The sequence below is a fragment of the Bos taurus genome, chromosome 26 (genome assembly GCF_002263795.3).
Source record: "Bos taurus isolate L1 Dominette 01449 registration number 42190680 breed Hereford chromosome 26, ARS-UCD2.0, whole genome shotgun sequence".
NCBI lineage: Eukaryota > Metazoa > Chordata > Mammalia > Artiodactyla > Bovidae > Bos > Bos taurus.
This window is the reverse complement of record NC_037353.1, coordinates 8,431,683-8,446,178: the sequence shown is the minus strand read 5'-3', so window position 1 is coordinate 8,446,178 and position 14,496 is coordinate 8,431,683.

Sequence of the window (14,496 nt, the reverse complement as noted above, 5' to 3'; positions counted from 1 at the left end):
TTAGTTTGCAAAAATCATATTGCTTTTTTAAAGCAATATTACTTAGTTCAACCCCAAAGCAAAAGCAAATATTATTTTTTTTAAATAAAAGAACAATTTTAGAAAAGGAAATCCAGTTGGCAACCTGGTGTTTTCCTTTCTTGATATTGGAAATTTCTGCTCATTAGATTTTAATCTATTTAATGTCCTGTGTCCAGTTTTCTTCAGAGAAAATAATTCCCACAGAAAAATCTCCACTAAGCTCTTAGATACCTTCTAGAGAGGAAGTTATTATACAGTCTCTCTTAATGATTATAATATTACCTATTTTCTTGAGTTAATTTTACTAAGTTTTGAAAAAAAGATCATTTCGAAAGGTAGGAGATATTCTGGGGGAAGCAAAGGTAAAACGCATATATACACATACACATACACATCCCAGATTATTATGGCATAATCATATTTCCCTCATTTTCATTCAGTGTACCACTTGTTATGACTAACTGGTATACTGAATTCTTCAGGTTCACAAAGTATCTGAGAAGTATTACTGCAATTTGGGCAGCGTCTTGAATTTTTTTCCTATAAAACTAGATCTGGCTAATTTAGCAAATCTAGCTTTTCTACATCCAAGCAGGAAAACATTAAGTATTAGTTGCTCAGTAATGTCTGACTCTTTGTGATTCCATGGACTGTGGCCCACCAGGCTCCTCTGTCCATGGAATACTCCAGGCAAGAATACTGGAGTGGATAGCTATTCCCTTCTCCAGGGGATCTTCCCAACCCAGGGATCAAACCTGGGGTTCCTGCATTACAGGCAGATTCTTTACCATCTGAGCCACCAGGGGAGGTGGCTCAGATATAAAACAGTATTGGATATAAAGAGGGGACTTTTTTCTGATTTTCTAAAATATTAGAATAACTTTGGGGTTAAGGATAGCAGAAATGGAATAATAAAATGTTAATTATTTTCATTAATCATTTTCAAATGGTAAAAGGAAGCTGAAATTAATGTTGAGATGGTTAGGAAGAGAACATTAACTTTTCAAACATAACCGAAGCTGCTCTTTAATGGGCCTGATTCCTAATTTGTGCTCATTGTGGTTTATACAAAATGAAAACTTACATTTCAAATGCACTTTGTATTTCCAAAGCACTTCTAATGGATCTTCACCACAACCATATTGGATTAGGACTTGGTAGAGTTTAATGTTTAACAGCATGATGTTAGCAGTCCATTCTCTTGGGTTATAATCTCAACTAACCCCTCAGTATCTGCCTCCCCTCAGACAAGTCTTCTAATCTCTGAGTCTCTATTTTCACATCTGGAGATGGTAACACCTGCCTCAGACTTCCTATGAAACTCAAAGGAGAGAAGTTGTGGAAAGAACTTAGTCCAATGCCAAATGCATAGCAAATATTTATCTATTAATTGTAATTGGTTTTAAAAGGAACTTTGAGAGTTAGCTGTCCTTCCATCATCCCAGTGAACAGAAAACTGCGATTCTGTGTGGTCTCAAATGTACTGCTCTGAAAACTGTTGTTTCCAGTCGGATGCTCCAAGATCATTCACATGGTTTGGTGAACAGCATGCATCTGCAGTGTAGAATTAACAGTGTGCATGTGCTTCAAGAATCACAGATCATTGTAGGAATTAAGATGTCATACGCATTACTGCTGCTGCTAAGTCACTTCAGTCGTGTCTGACTCTGTGCGACCCCATAGACGGCAGCCCACCAGGCTCCCCCATCCCTGGGATTCTCCAGGCAAGAACATTGGAGTGGGTTGCCATTTCCTTCTCCAATGCATGAAAGTGAAAAGTGAAAGTAAAGTTTCTCAGTCGTGTCCTACTCTTCTCGACCCCATGGACTGCAGCCTACCAGGCTCCTCCATCCATGGGATTTTCCAGGCAAGAGTACTGGAGTGTGGTGCCATTGCTTTCTCTGGTCATATACATTAAGATGTATGTTTTTCTTTCATAGAAACTCTAGGAATCGATGAAGGCAAGAAGGCAATCTCCTCTGTTTTGAGGAAGAGAAGATGAGCTAATAAGAGGTTAAATGTTTTAACAAAGTGACATTATACCAGGAAATAGTACAAAGATGAAGCAAAGCATGCAGGCTTTTACCATTTACTCACCAAGTGGCCTTAGAAAGTTTCCTAATATTTCTGAATATCAATTTTTCCTCATCTGTAAAATGGAACTGGTCATCTCTAATTTATAAAATTCTGTAGACAGAGGAGCCTGGCTGGCTACAGTCCATGGGGTCACAAAGAGTCAAACACAACTGAGCAACTCAACAACAATAACCAAAGAGTTCAATGAGCTTTGTGTTTGTACCATGCCTGGCACATGCTAAGTTCCTGTCTTATCTCTGGGTCTCTTGCTACCACACTGGAATTCATCCAGACTAGGGTTCTTATCCTGCTTCTTCACTAACAAATCAGAATTTTTATGTAGACTGCTTGAGAAGCCTTTTGTTTCCTGAATCTGAGGATCTAAGTCTTTGATTGCTTACTCTTGATCATTGTTCCTTTAAATGTTGCCCCTGAACTGATTCTCTCTCATCTTTCCATGCATGTAGATATTAGAAGTTCTATTTGTTTTTTTTAACAGAACTTTGTGTTATTGTTTATTTTTCTTTGTTTTCAGTTCCATCTTTTATTTTGTGTATTATGATAAACATTTATTTATTGTCTGTATATGATTATGGTATTATAAAGTGATGCATTTCCAATTCTTTTTGTTATTTTTGAGACTTTCTTTTAAAATGTCTTATATTCTTGTAGTTTTGTCATTTTTAGATTGTTATATTTAACATATAGAGGTTATATTTCATGTGTGCTTTTATAAGTATAAATCACGGACCACATAGATTTGCCAACTGGGTTATGTCCCTCCAGAGAGGTTTTCTATTTGCATCCTCTGAGGACACTGTTCTACATTCATTTTTTAGCTTGGTATTTATGATATTATGCAATGCATATTATATACACATATATTTATAAACATACATCATATGTGTGTGTGTATACCTTAAAACTTGTGTACAGATATACTAGGTTATACATATTAGGAAAAATTTGATCTCATTTAGATCTAAGATTGACACAGACAAATTCCACTTTAATTTTCCTTTGCCAGTGGGCAAATATTTTCCAGCCTGCATTTCATTTTGGATGGGGCTGCTGCTGTTGCTAAGTTGCTTCAGTCGTGTCCGACTCTGTGCGACCCCATAGACGGCAGCCCACCAGGCTCCCCCATCCCTGGGATTCTCCAGGCAAGAACACTGGAGTGGGTTGCCATTTCCTTCTCCAATACATGAAAGTGAAAAGTGAAAAGTGAAAGTGAAGTTGCTCAGTCATGTCCAATTCTTAGCGAGCCCATGGACTGCAGCCTACCAGACTCTTCCATCCATGGGATTTTCCAGGCAAGACTACTGGAGTGGGGTGCCATTGCCTTCTCCGTTTGGATGGGGCAGTTAGTTACATTCAAAAGTCCTTGCTTTATGAAGGCATTCAATACCAATGCTAATACCATGCTTATTTCTGGTCCAAGGTCCCCACCTGGTTACAAAGATCCACTTCACTTGGTTGCTAATGATCAGCTTCTGTCAATTTTTTATTTTCTTATTGTTTTTATGCATTTATATGAGTATGTTATATTCTATCCACATTTCTAGGTCTTTTAGTGGAAATAATATATATTTGAATTAGGTTTTGGATTCATATAATAGGAAACCCAAAATAGCAGTGACTTAGAAATTTATTTATGTAAAGTCAGTCCACAAGGAGGCAGTAAAAGCTGGCCAGGTGAATATAAGCTTTTTTCAGAGACATGGGCTCCTTCCTGCCGTCAGCTATATTATGACCCTCATCTTCATACACCAGAATCCTGATTAAGCTGGCCATTACTTCTAAGATCCAGGTGGCAGGGTACAGAAAGGTGTTTAGAAGTCATATGCCTTCTCTTTAGTGAAACTTTCCCCAAAATCCCACTCAACACTTCTGTTTACATCTCATTGGCCAAACTTTGGTCATAACGGGCTCATTTAGATCCTAGTTGGAGGAATTATTCTTTTAAGGCTGCCCCAAATAAGGACTCTTGCCTGGAAAATCCCATGGATGGAGGAGCCTGGTGGGCTGCAGTCCATGGGGTTGCTGAGAGTCGGACACAACTGAGCGACTTCACTTTCACTTTTCACTTTCATGCATTGGAGAAGGAAATGGCAACCCACTCCAGTGTTCTTGCCTGGAGAATTCCAGGGATGGGGAGCCTGGTGGGCTGCTGTCTCTGGGGTCACACACAGTCATATACGACAGAAGCGACTTAGCAGCAGCAAATAAGATCAGGTTTCCTTTACTATGTAGACAGAACTGAGGTGAGCGACTAGTTTTTCTATCACACTTTTTTAAGAGATCCAGTGTACAGGATTGTACCTAAAGGAACAATGTTCATAGAGCACTTGGGTCACGCTTGATATGGGAGTTATTGAAACCAGCAGGTATGGTCTCTGCTCTCATGAACTTTTGTCTAGAGTGATAAATTGTCATATACATAATAACAATAATTATAGAGACAATTTCATGTCTCTGAATGTGTTTTATCATTTGAAAATTTATATCCAATTAGGAGCTTTTTTGGTGATAAATTTTATGTGTCAACATGGCTGGTGTATAGTACCCAGATACTTAATGAAACGTTATTCTAGATGTTTCTGTGGAGGTATTCTTTAGGTGAGATTAACATTCAAATTGATAGACTTTGAATAAAGCAGATTATCCTCCATAATGTGGGTAAGCCTAATTCAATCAGCTGAAGCTTTAAGAGAAAATGACCTTCTTCAAGGTAGATGGAATTATGTCAGCAGACTGTCTTTGGGCTTGAAATATGACTATTCCCTGAGTCTCCAGCCTGCTGGCTGACTGCAGGTTTTGGCCTTAGCAAACTTCCAGGATTAAATTACATGAACCAATTTCTTAAACTCTATTTGTCTCTCTGTCTCTGTCTGAATAGACACACACACACACACTCACTCAAATACTTGCTAGAGGCAAGCTACTATAAAACCTACATTAGTTAGTTAGTTAAGTCGCTCAGTTGTGTCCGACTCTTTGCAACCCCATGGACTGTAGCCAACCAGGCTCCTCTGTCCATGGGATTCCCCAGGCAAGAATACTGGAGTGGGTTGCCATTTCCTTCTCCAGGGGATCTTCCTGACCCAGGGATCGAACCCAGGTCTCCCGCATTAGAGGCAGACGCTTTAACCTCTGAGCCACCAGGGAAGCCCAAAACCTACATTAGAAATTTGATAATTATCAAAGAGTGATGATAAAATCAGAAATGAACAGACCAAGTCAATAGACATTTATATGTGTTAGTCGCTCAGTCCTGCCTGACTCTTTGCGATCCCAAGGACTGTAGCCAGCCAGGCTGCTCTGTCCATGGAATTCTCCAGGCAAGAATACCGGAGTGGGTTACCATTCCCTTCTCCAGAGGATCTTCACAATCCAAGGATCAAACCTGGGTCTCCTGCATTGCAGGCAGATTCTTTACTGTTTGAGCCACCAGAGAAGCCCCAATAAGCATTTGGGGAAAGGCAAATCTGTGAAACATAAGTAACAAATTTAGAACATAGCATGTCCAAGAATTACTATCCTCAGATATGTAATAGGAATTGGTATTTATTAAAAAAAGAATTTGTTGTTGTTTAGTCGCTAAGTTGTGTCCAACTCTTTTGTGACCCCATGGACTGTAGCCTGCCAGGCTCTTCTGTCCATGGGATTTTCCAGGCAAGAGTACTGGAGTGGGTTGCTATGCCCCACTCCAGGGGATCTTCCTGACCCAGGGGTCAATCCCACATCTCCTGCATTGGCAGACAATTCTTTACCACTAAACCACCAGGGAAGCCCCCCAACAATAACGAAAAGAATAGGCTATTATAAAAAAGAAACCTTGGGCAAGTGAAAATACTTATCATTTGAATTTCAGCAGTAACAGTATATTTAGTTATAATTTTTAATTCTAATTATTTTAAAAGTGGTGGAATCTTTATACTGCTGTTGTAAAGAGTGTGCTAAATTGGTTGGTAAAGAGATGCTTACTTTGTAAAACTGTATTTGATATGTTTGAACGAAACTGAGTCAAGAAGAAAGAAGACAGGGTTCGGTTTAAATTTTGTTCCCATCATAGGAATGGCAGTTACGCTATAAAGAAGGCTTTGGAGAGAGGAGGTTTCTTCACCACCTGGTTTATCATCCACACCCTTAAGCACTGCTTTCCCTTTTTTTAAAAAAATAATTGAGGGAATCGAGTCCCAGAAAGAAGTGAGCTGTGCAAGACTGAGAAAGGTTTAGTTTAGTGGAGACCATCAAGTTCTAGGATAAGCAACTCCAAAATTTGAATTCCAGCTTTAAAACTTGGTTCTAGGTTTGAATTTGGAAGTTGAGACTAGAATTCTCTGGATGATATGGCTGCGTAGTAATGTCTGGTGACATGGTGCAATGATGAAGCATTTAGGCTCTCAAGCTTGATTTCCTGCTTATTTACAATGTAGCTTCCCCACTCACTACTTGTGAAATCTTGGTGAAATTGCTTTGAAATTTTGGTGCTTGAATTCATTCCCACTAACATGAAGTATTTTGAGGATTAATATATTTATATAATATGATAATTACGTAAAGCACGTAACCCATTGTCTGACATACTTTAAGGATTCAATGGATGTTAGCTATAGATTCTTGAAGTAAAACTAAGTCCCCCCCCCCCGCCAAAAAAAAAAAAAAAAAACACTAAGTTCCCATGATATGAAGAAGTCACTATACAGAAAGATTTCTCAATAAACAAGGAAGGGAAGACTTCCTTTACATTGTTATTTGACAGAAATATGCAAGAAAGGGTGGGAGGGCTCACAGTATATCCAGTCTTGGTCAAAATGTGAGTTAAAATGTGTGCTTGGTGTTCAAGGAAGGGCTATGATGCCTGAATCCTGGAGTGAGAGAATTGGAGAGGAAGACATAAAACGCATCACAGGTCGTGTTTGTTTTGGCCAACTCAAATATTCCTGGATTCGTTGCTGGAAATATTTTGACCTGGCCACACAAATTACCTCTACCCCATTAACTTCACACAGCGGAGCACCGCTGAAAAGAGAATAACCAGACTTTACAACATCACCCAATTCTGTTCACTCAGTTGGAAAATGAGCTCCATGTTAATGGCAGTTATTGTGGATCCCTTTGCTACAAAGGGACACTCACCCAAAACACCAATTAAAGGCACATTTAATTCAGCAAGACCTACTTTGCTGAGATTTTTGAGTTCAAATGTCTGACTGCTGACTTTATGCCAGAGGAGTTGTTGTGTGTTTTCTTCTCCATTTTTAATAGGGAAGTAGATTGACATTTTCACCATTCTGTGATTTTTACATTCCCATATAACTGTGACTAGCATAGGCCTTTTAAAGTTACTCATCTCTTTAGGGCTATGCTCTCTGTGTTATAAGTACAAAATGAGCAATTATTTTGAGTGGCTTCCCAGGTGGCAACAGTGGGAAAGAATATGCCTGCCAATGCAGGAGACGTAAGAGACATGGAGAGACGTAAGAGACATGGATTCGATCTCTGAGTCAGGAAGATTCAAACAGAGAGCCAGAAATAGTCCAATTTAATGAGTCTGAGCTCTGGCCAACCTGGTTGAATGCTTTCTGAGCCTTAGTTTTCCCCATCTGTAAAATGGGAGTTTTCAAACTTTAGAAGTCTACGAAGAGTAGGTGAAATTGGTTCTATTTAAAGAGCTTGCCTGGAGAATCCCAGGGACAGCGGAGCTTGGTGGGCTGCCATCTATGGGGTCGCACAGAGTCGGACACTACTGAAGCTACTTAACAGCAACAGCGGCAAAGAGCTTGCTATGTGCTGAGCACACAAGCATCTGATACCTGTTAGCTTCCTTCTTAGATTGATAGAATTATGGCAGCATCTTAGACTCTCAGATGAAACTTTCAGACTTAGGGATATTGTCCCCTCTCCCAGGCAATGGCCCTTAGGTTGCAAAACTCAAATCAGTGACTCCAACAGAGTAGATTTCTGACTTAGGAGGCAGAGCTCTTTTTTAAAAAAAAATCTAGCATTTTATCAGAATAAAAAAATTAGCTACTGCTAAATGAGTCCAAACTCAGCTCTTCCAGTACTGCCTCAAGAAAACTGTTGTACACACATATATAAATCCAAAAGCTGAACATTAAATCTAGCAATTGCCTACTCTACAGGTTCCATATGCTTCTATTTAGGAGCATGTCTGAAAATTTTTGAAAATATGTGTAACATAGTTTTGGAAGTTTTGGCCACAGCAATCAGAGCAGAAAAAGAAATAAAAGGAATCCAAATTGGAAAAGAAGAAGTAAAACTCTCACTGTTTGCAGATGACATGATCCTCTACATAGAAAACCCTAAAGACTCCACCAGAAAATTACTAGAACTAATCAATGATTATAGTAAAGTTGCAGGATATAAAATCAACACACAGAAATCCCTTGCATTCCTATACACTAATAATGAGAAAACAGAAAGAAATTAAGGAAACAATTCCATTCACCATTGCAACGGAAAGAATAAAATACTTAGGAATATATCTACCTAAAGAAACTAAAGACCTATACATAGAAAACTATAAAACACTGGTGAAAGAAGTCAAAGAGGACACTAATAGATGGAGAAATATACCATGTTCATGGATTGGAAGAATCAATATAGTGAAAATGAGTATACTACCCAAAGCAGTTTATAGATTCAATGCAATCCCTATCAAGCTACCAACAGTATTCTTCACAGAGCTAGAACAAATAATTTCCCAATTTGTATGGAAATACAAAACACCTCGAATAGCCAAAGCTATCTTGAGAAAGAAGAATGGAACTGGAGGAATCAACCTACCTGACTTCAGGCTCTACTACAAAGCCACAGTCATCAAGACAGTATGGTACTGGCACAAAGACAGAAATATAGATCAATGGAACAAAATAGAAAGCCCAGAGATAAATCCACGCACATATGGACACCTTATCTTTGACAAAGGAGGCAAGAATATACAATGGATTAAAGACAATCTCTTTAACAAGTGGTGCTGGGAAAACTGGTCAACCACTTGTAAAAGAATGAAACTAAAGCACTTGTTAACACCATATACAAAAATAAACTCAAAATGAATTAAAGATCTAAACGTAAGACCAGAAACTATAAAACTCCTAGAGGAGAACATAGGCAAAACACTCTCCAACATACATCACAGCAGGATCCTCTATGACCCACCTCCCAGAATATTGGAAATAAAAGCAAAAATAAACAAATGGGACCTAATTAAACTTAAACGCTTCTGCACAACAAAGGAAACTATAAGCAAGGTGAAAAGATAGCCTTCAGAATGGGAGAAAATAATAGCAAATGAAGCAACTGACAAACAACTAATCTCAAAAATATACAAGCAACTCCTACAGCTCAATTCCAGAAAAATAAATAACCCAATCAAAAAATGGGCCAAAGAACTAAATAGACATTTCTCCAAAAAAGACATACAGATGGCTAACAAACACATGAAAAGATGCTCAACATCACTCATTATCAGAGAAATGCAAATCAAAACCACTATGAGGTACCATTTCACACCAGTCAGAATGGCTGCGATCCAAAAGTCTACAAGCAATAAATGCTGAAGAGGGTGTGGAGAAAAGGGAACCCTCTTACACTGTTGGTGGGAATGCAAACTAGTACAGCCACTATGGAGAACAGTGTGGAGATTCCTTAAAAAACTGGAAATAGAACTGCCTTATGATCCAGCAATCCCACTGCTGGGCATACATACTGAGGAAACCAGAATTGAAAGAGACACATGTACCCCAATGTTCATCGCAGCACTGTTTATAATAGCCAGGACATGGAAGCAACCTAGATGTCCATCAACAGATGAATAGATAAGAAAGCAGTGGTACATATACACAATGGAGTATTACTCAGCCATTAAAAATAATACATTTGAATCAGTTCTAACGAGGTGGATGAAACTGGAGCCTATTATACAGAGTGAAGTAAGCCAGAAAGAAAAACACCAATACAGGATACTAATGCAAATATATGGAGTTTAGAAAGATGGTAACAATAACCCTGTATATGAGACAGCAAAAGAGACACTGATGTATAGCACAGTCTTTTGGACTCTGTGGGAGAGGGAGAGGGTGGGATGATTTGGGAGAATGGCATTGAAATACGTATAATATCATATATGAAACGAGTCACCAGTCCAGGTTCTATGCACGATACTGGATGCTTGGGGCTGGTGCACTGGGACGACCCAGAGGGATGGTATGGGGAGGGAGGAGGGAGGAGCGTTCAGGATGGGGAGCACATGTATACCTGTGGTGGATGCATTTCGATATTTGGCAAAACCAATACAATATTGTAAAGTTTAAAAATAAAATAAAATTAAAAAAAATAAAGTTTACAACAGCACATTATAGACTTTTAAAATATTACTTTAAAATAAACTTTATTTTTAGAACAGTTATAAATTTATAGAAAAATTGTGAAGATGGTGCTTAGTTCCTTTATATCCAGCACCCAGTTTTCCCTTTTATGAACATTGTATATAGGCATAGTACATGTGTTACAATTAATAAACCAGTATTGACACATTATTTCTAACTAAAGTGCATACTTTATTCAGATTTCCTTAAATTTTACCTGATATTCTCTCTCCATCACAGGTTCTCATGCAAGATATAGTGCATTGAGTCATTGCATCTCCTTAAATTCATCTTGGCAGTGAGAGTTTCTCAGACTTTCCTTGTTTTTGATGACCTTGACCATCTTCAGGCATACTGATGAAGTGCTTTGTAGGGTATCTTTAATTGGTTTTTATCTGATGCCTTTGTCATGATCAGACTAGAGTTATAGATTTTCCGGAAGATCACAGAGGTGAAGTCCTATTTTAATCACATCGTATCAAGGATACATACTATCAATGTGATTTGTGACTATTGATGTTGACCTAGATCCCCTGGCTGAAGTAGCATTTGTCAGGTTCCTCTGCTGCAAAGTTGCTTTTTATCTTGCCCTTTCCATACCATACTCTTTGGCAAAGAGTCACAATGCACAAGTCTGTGCTTTTAAGGAATAAGGAGCTATGTTCCCTCTCCTTTAGAGTATAGTATTTACCTACATAATCTATTTGAAACTCTTCTGCATAAGAGATTTGGCTCTTCTCCCCTATTTATCTATTTGTTTATTAATATTTATATCACAATGGAATCATGGGTATTTAATTAATTTTTATGATAGTTGATTTTCAATGTTGTGTTAATTTCAAGTGTACAGCAAGATGATTGTTATCCCTGTGCTATACAGTAAGACCTTGTTGTTCATCTGTTTTAAATATAGTAGTAAATGCTAATTCCAAACTCCTAATTCGTTCTCCCCTTTCCCCTTTGGTAGCCATAATTTTATTTGCTCGTCCGTGAGTCTGTTTCTGTTTTGTAAATAACTTCACTTGTGTCACATTTTTGGATATCACATATGAGTTGTATCATGTGATATCTGTCTTTCTTGGACTTATCTCACTTAGTATGATAATCTCTAGGTCCATCTATATAACCGCAAATGGCATTATTTCATTCTTTTTCATGGCTAAGTAATATTCTATAGTATATATTACTATGCATATACACCAAAAGGCAAAATGGTTGTCTGAGGAGGCCTTACAAATAGCTGTGAATAGAAGGGAAATGGAAGGCAAAGGAGGAAAAGAAAGATATACCCATCCAAATGCAGAGTTCCAAAGAATAGCAAGGAGAGATAAGAAAGCCTTCCTCAGTGATCATTGCAAAGATATAGAGGAAAACAACAGAATGGGAAAGACTAGAGATCTCTTCAAGAAAATTAGAGATACCAAGGGAACATTTCATGCAAAGATGGGCTCAATAAAGGACAGAAATGGTATGGACTTAACAGAACAGAAGATATTAAGAAGAGGTGGCAAGAATACACAGAAGAACTGTACAAAAAAGATCTTCATGACCCAGATAATCACAGTGGTTTGACCACTCACCTAGATCCAGACATCCTGGAATGTGAAGTCAAGTGGGCCTTAGGAAGCATCACTACAAACAAAGCTAGTGGAGGTGATGGAATTCTGGTTGAGCTATTTCAAATCCTAAAATATAGTGCTGTTACAGGGCTGCACTCAATATGCCAGCAAATATGGAAAACTCAACACTGGCCAACGGACCAGAAAAGGTCAGTTTTCATTCCAGTCCCAAAGAAAGGCAATACTAATGAATGCTCAAACTACTGCACAATTGCACTCATTTCACACACTAGTAAAGTAGTACTCAAAATTCTCCAAGCCAGGCTTCAACAGTACGTGAACCGTGAACTTCCAGATGTTCAAGCTGCGTTTAGAAAAGGCAGAGGAACCAGAGATCAAATTGCCAACATCCCCTGGATCATAGAAAAAGCAAGAGACTTCCAGAAAAACATCTATTTCTGCTTTTTTGACTATGCCAAAACCTTTGACTGTGTGGATCACAACAAACTGTGGAAAATTCTGAAAGAGATGGGAATACCAGTCCACCTGACCTGCCTCTTGAGAAATTTGTGTGCAGGTCAGGAAGCAACCGTTAGAACTGGACATAGAACAACAGACTGGTTCCAAACAGGACAAGGAATATGTTAAGGCTGTACATTGTCACCCTGTTTATTTAACTTATATGCAGAGTATATCATGCGACATCCTGGGCTGAATGAAGCACAGGCTGGAGTCAAGATTGCTGGGAGAAATATCAATAACCTCATATATGCAGATGGCACCTCCCTTATAGCAGAAAGCGAAGAAGAACTAAAGAGCCTCTGGATGAAAGTGAAAAAGGAGAATGAAAAAGTTGGCTTAAAGCTCAACATTCAGAAAACTAAGATTATGGCATCCAGTCCCATCACTTCATGGCAAATAGATGGGAAAACTGTGGAAACAGTGACAGACTTTAGTTTTTGAGGCTCCAAAATCACTTTAGATGGTGACTGCAGCCATGAAATAAAAAGACGCTTACTCCTTGGAAGAAAAGTTATGACCAACCTAGATAGCATATTAAAAAGCAGAGACATTACTTTGCCAACAAAGGTCCATCGAGTCAAAGCTATGTTTCTTCCAGTAGTCATCTATGGATGTGAGAGTTGGGTGTAAAGAAAGCTGAGTGTCAAAGAATTGATGCTTTTGAACTGTGGTATTTATAAGACTCTTGAGAGTCCCTTGAACTGCAAGGAGATCCAACCAGTCCATCCTAAAGGAAATCAGTCCTGAATATTCATTGGAAGGACTGATGCTGAAGCTGAAACGCCAATACTTTGGCCACCTGGTGCGAAGAGCTGACTCATTTGAAAAGTCCCTGATACTGGGAAAGATTGAAGGTGGGAGAAGGGGATGACAGAAGATGATATGGTTGGATGGCATCACTGATTTAATGGACATGAGTTTAAGTAAACTCTGGGAGTTGGAGATGGACAGGGAGGCCTGGCATGCTGCAGTCCATGGGATCCCAAAGAATAGGACAGGACTGAGTGACTGAACTGTATCATATACACTAAATCTTTATACATTCATCTGTTAATGGACACTTGAGCTTGTTTCTATGTCTTAGCATTGTATGTAGTGCTGCTAGGAACATTGGGGTGCATGTATCTTTCTGAATTAGTTTTCATCATTTCTGGATATATGCCTAGGAGTGGGATTGCTGGATCATATGGTAGCTCTTTTTTTTTTAGTTTTTTTTTTAAGCAACCTCCACACTGTTTTCTGGAGTGGATACACCAATTTGCATTCCCACCCACAGTGTAAGAGGGTTTCATGGATATTTTGGATGTTGCTTATTTTATACTTTGAGTTATAATCTAATGCTACTTTTTTTTCTTGCTCAAATTGCTTCAGTTTTGATCACTGGGAGCTCTTTCAGTTAGCTTCTCTTTCTAGGTGTACTTTTCACAGTTGTGACTTTACAAATATATTTTTATGACTCATTGATTTAATGCAGTTCCTCACAAAAAAAATGTATACTTTATGAGGACAAGTTTGTGTCTTACTGAATTTGGTTGTTTACTTCTGTGTCCTTAATATTTAGTAGTGTGACTGGAATAGAGTAAGTGCTCAATGAATACTGAAGGGCTAAATACATGAATGAATGAGTAAGTGAATGTGTCAGACACTGTAAAAGGCATATCACATATATCATTTGTAAACTTCAAAATAATTCTTAAGAGGAAGCATTATTATTCCCTATTTTACGGGTGGAGGAACTAAATTCAGAGAAGTTAAGTAACTTGACCAAAGTCACACAGCTGGTAGCCAAGAACTGGAACCCAAGATTGCCTGACTTGATGTGCATGGCAGCGCTGAATGTTGCAGTTGGGAAATATATTAAAGATCTTAAAAAGTCTAATTATAAAGTTATATGTGTCTATAGTTGCACTCTCATTATTTAT